Source organism: Ranitomeya variabilis, chromosome 4 (assembly GCF_051348905.1).
Source record: "Ranitomeya variabilis isolate aRanVar5 chromosome 4, aRanVar5.hap1, whole genome shotgun sequence".
Lineage (NCBI taxonomy): Eukaryota > Metazoa > Chordata > Amphibia > Anura > Dendrobatidae > Ranitomeya > Ranitomeya variabilis.
The window spans coordinates 196,874,476-196,879,427 of record NC_135235.1 but is presented as its reverse complement, the minus strand read 5'-3'; the positions used below and the strand labels follow the sequence as shown (position 1 = coordinate 196,879,427).

Here is a 4,952-nt window from a genome sequence, read left to right as displayed (position 1 = left end):
TGGTCAATTACTTGATTATTTATTTGGGATTGTTTGTTAAGTTATCAATGAGTTACCCAAAATAAACATCACGGCCTTATTTTTCCACTAAGAAAACTTTGTCTTGTGTTTATTTATGTATGAATGAGGCTTGTGTTGCCATGGAAGCCCCCCCCTACTTTACCTAGGGAATATAGGGGGGGGGGGTCACATGGCCACACAGCCTCTACAGCTGATTGGCCATTTATGGTTCCTAACCAAAGTTGTTGTTTTTGGTATTCATATCTGGTATTTTATTGGGTAAATCCGGCCCCAATCAGCTGTTTTGGCGGTCTTTTAACGACTGACAATTGGTTGTCAGTGCGTTGCCTTGCTGTCGCCGGGATATTTATGGCCAGGTACTGGCAGGTTTCATCCATTGTGAGGTACCGTGTGAAGAAAGAAGACCCCACCTTCCCTCCCTTAAAACTGTACTTTGTCGTGATGTTTATGTTGTGGGAAAATCGCCCAGTCTCTGGGTGGATGGTTTGTTGGTTTATGGAATATTTGGTCAATTACTTGATTATTTATTTGGGATTGTTTGTTAAGTTATCAATGAGTTACCCAAAATAAACATCACGGCCTTATTTTTCCACTAAGAAAACTTTGTCTTGTGTTTATTTATGTATGAATGAGGCTTGTGTTGCCATGTCCTGTGCACAATGTTATGGCGTTCACAATATGCATACCATGCAAATAAGCTGAAAGACACAGAATCAGTATGATTGGTAGAACGTTCTATACTATATATATAGCAGGCCATGAACAAGGTGACGTGACGGAAACGTTGGCCCATTGCACACAGACGTTTCCTGATGATTCCTGTAATAATCTTCTGACTTTCAGTTTCTCCTCAGAATCTCCTCACAGAAGAGAGAGAAGGGGGTTCATCCGTAAAGCTCCATGTGCCGGAGCAGGTTTCTTCTTCATAAAAAGAAAGAAGGGTCTCTGAGACGGAGCATAGACTATCGGGTTCTCAATAAAGTCACAGATAGAAGGCCGCTGTTCATCGCTCCTCATCTGAGAACTGTGTGACAGAAAACAGGTGTCTCTGTGACTGTCGGTGGTAGTAGCCCTTTATGCTTGGTACGATGTTAGCCAAAGCTGATGGTAAACTAAACAAAAGACAGAATAGAAGTAAAGGGGAATTATTGTTTTAGCATCTGAATTTAATACAGTTATAATCCATAAGTTCTCTCTTACCTGGGCTGAAGCACAAGATGGACTCTTCTAGTGTCACTGACAAACACTTAGCTCCTTCCTTGAAGCGTTAAGATGTTCCTTTGAATTTTAGAAGGAAGCAGTGTTTACGACACAGGGGGCACCGAAGGTTGGAGCTGAGCCAGGTGGAGATACAACCCTGATGGAAACAATGGTTACATGGAAGCACTGTGACGTCCTCTCCGGTCTCATACTCTGTCATGCAGATAACACACGACTCGGCCTCCTCCTGAGATATTACAGCTCTTGTTGGGAGGTTCCTAATTTGTTGCGCTCGCCACGTCTGCTGCCTTTCCCAGAGCAGATGATACTGTGCAGGTGGTGGTGGCCGCATCTGTGGCGGAGACGTCATGACTCCCATTCTCTGCCACTGAAAGATGATGTTGAATATACGGCTTTCCTGCTGTAATTGTACTGGAGATCCACTTGCAGCTGGAAACTCCCTGGGTCTGCGATTGGGTGGAACGCGAAATGGCCGTCTGAACTCAAACTCAGTGGCGGTGTCTGAGGATCCACTGTCATCCCTTCTGCTCTCTGATGTTTCTCTGGAGGACTCTACAGGGACCAGTCTAAGTGGAGAGCGGCTTCTTTCCCATCTCTTTAGTCCTCTTTGCCGCAGAGGAGTTCTGGCCTGTCTCCCTCTCGCAGTGACAGCAGTGATGTCTGATTGGTGTCCATCAGTAGGAGTTGGTCTTCTCTGATCACATTGAGAAGATCTCAATTGATGGACAGTCATGACCTGACCTATAAAGAAATAACATTTACTATAATTAATAATACAAAATTTGATTAAAAAAAAAAAAATTTTGGGCCAAAGGGATAGAACATGCTGTTACTTTAGGGTTTAGGGAGAGGAGCTAAAATTGATTAATATTTGAGCTAAATAAACCTGCTCATTGTATCCCTTCCCTGCAACACCGCAAAGCAGGGGTGGGACCAGACTGTAACTAACACCGCCCCCAAGGAATATGAATGGGAAGGTGGAGGATGCACTGAGTGTCCTGAAGCCTCTTACCCCAGGGAAATCTCCCAGAAAACCTCCTATAAGGGGGAATATTCTCTCACTTACCCTCATTTTCTGGTCAGCTCATCCATGTCTTATTGTCAGCAATAAGCCGATGCAGCTCCTGGGAAGTCATGGCTTCGTTTTCCGGGGCTGAGATGGTGGAAAGATAGAAAATGAGAACTAAGTTCTCTGATGGCACAGATGTTATGGTGCCCAAATATGAATACAAAGCTGTAGAAGTAAAGCACTAGATGTATGACACAAACTAGCTCGCACTTCCAAGACCAAAGTGGAGTCTCAGCGAAAGCTTCAACTCTGAAAATGGCGCTGATGTCACCGTGCGCAGAGATTGTAGAACCTCACAACATTCTATGTCAGTGTGACATCATATGTGAGAACAGCAGCGCGCTAGTAATGGCCGACCCTCCACTCTGTTATATGTATTATATATGTTATATTATTGTGTATTATAACACATATTGTAAGGTTACTAGGCATCTAATATTCTCATTATATGTGTATATACAGTATATATAGAGTCTGAAGAATATTAGAATACACACACTGAGAATATTAGATGTCGAGGAATAATATCTTTTATATAATTTATTTTAGTTGGTGCATTATTCCCTATACAAACCTCAGTCCCTGTAGAACATGTTTATTATGGTGGTTCTAAATAAAATATAAAAAACATATGCTCAGCTACCAGACTTGTAATACTGTGCCCCCCGCCGATATCCTGGCCTTCTATTCCATCAGGGCCACTTGATGACCACTGCAACCAATCAGTTAAGTGAAAAGAAATGTCCAATTCATGTGTTTTATCATGATGTAAAATATACAGTTTTAGAAAAAAAATCAAACATATAAATAATATTTTAAAAATGACAAGTATGAATGTGTAATCACAGTGTGATATGCAAAGAGAGGAATACTGGGAGGTCACAGATCAGGTTAGTTCACCTAATTAACCTCAAGAAAACCAAGTCAGCAGAGGAGTACATAGAAATCCACAGGCCCAGGGCCGGACTGGCCATCGGGCACTTCTGGCAAATGCCAGAAGGGTCGGTGCCAGTAGTGGGCCGCTGCACTGTTCCTCCCCCTCCCCCCGCCAGTGCCGCCGCCACATTTAACTATAATGGCGTCTGTGACGCCGGTATAGTTCAATGCAATGATGGAGGAGAGAGCGTCTCCTGACACTCCCTCTCCCATCATTCCCCGCTCTGCCTCTGACAGTACACTGCGGGTGCGCGATGACGTCATATCTTCGCGCACCTGCTGTGTCCTGGGCAGACTGCAGCCGCTGAGACAGGAGCAGAGAGCAGCGCGGGCAAAAGGAAAGGTGAGGAGAGTGTTGTTTTTTTTTAACTGGACTGTGGGGCCATTATCGGGGGGGTTGGTGGGGGAGAGATGAGATGTGGGCTGTGCTGTATATACCCCTGTGCGGGCTGTGCTGTATATACCCCTATGTGGGCTGTGCTCTATATACCCTGTGTGGGCTGTGCTGTATATACCCCTGTGTGGGCTGTGCTGTATATACCTCTGTGTGGGCTGTGCTGTATATACCACTGTGTGGGTTGTGCTGTATATACCCCTGTGTGGGCTGTGCTGTATATACCCCTGTGTGGGCTGTGCTGTATATACCCCTGTGTGGGCTGTGCTGTATATACCCCTGTGTGGGCTGTGCTGTATATACCCCTGTGTGGGCTGTGCTGTATATAGCACTGTGTGGGCTGTGCTGTATATAGCACAGTGTGGGCTGTGCTGTATACTACTACGCGGGCTGTGCTGTATACTACTACGCGGGCTGTGCTATATTATGCAGGCTGTGCTATATACTATGCAAGTTGTGCTATATACTATGCGGGCTTTGCTATATACTATAGGGGGTATATTATATTCTATGGGGGAGGCCGTGTTATATACTATGTGGCTGTGTTATATACTATTGCGGGGGTATATTATATTCTGTAGGGGAGGCTGTGTTATATACTATGGGGGTATATTATATTCTATGGGGGAGGCTGTCTTATATACTATGGGGGGCTGCATTATATTCTATGGGCGGCTACATTATATATTATGGGGAGGTGGGCTGTATTATATTCTATGGGGGGCTGTATTATGAGGGATGATTGCATCATACTCTGATGGGGCTGCATTATATTCTATGGGGAGGTGGGCTGTATTCTATTCTATTCGGGGCTACATTAAATTCTATGGGGGCTGAATTATATTTATATTCTATGAGGGGTGATTTCATCATACTCTATGGGGGGCTGCATTATATACTATGGGGGATTACATTATACTCTGGGGTGGCTGCATTATACTCTGTAGGGTGGTGGCTGCATTATACTGTATGTGGGCTGCATTATACTGTATCGAGGAGTATGGGGAATACGTTATACTATATGAAGAACTATGGGGTGCATTATACTATGGGAAGTGAATTGTACTACATGGATGACTTTAGCGGTGCATTATACTATACTAGATTGTGGCCCGATTCTAATGCATCGGGTATTCTAGAATATGCATGTCCCCGTAGTATATGGACAATGATGATTCCAGAATTCGCGGCAGACTGTGCCCGTAGCAGATTGGTCGAGGCAACCTTTATGACATCATTGTCGCCATGGCAACCATTATGACATCTACGTCGATACTGTGCCCGTCGCTGATTGGTCGAGGCCTGGCGGCC

The 4,952-nt window shown here is 44.5% G+C and overlaps 1 long non-coding RNA gene across 1 annotated transcript; it reads right to left on the bottom strand.

Annotated features, from left to right (window-relative positions):
• Positions 1–738: 738 nt before the first annotated feature.
• On the bottom strand, positions 739–2,576 carry LOC143768585 (uncharacterized). The gene is made up of 3 exons (XR_013213955.1): positions 2,309–2,576; positions 1,222–1,983; positions 739–1,133 (listed from the first exon to the last, which is right to left on the bottom strand). It is a non-coding gene; the product is annotated as an uncharacterized LOC143768585 (long non-coding RNA).
• Positions 2,577–4,952: the final 2,376 nt, after the last annotated feature.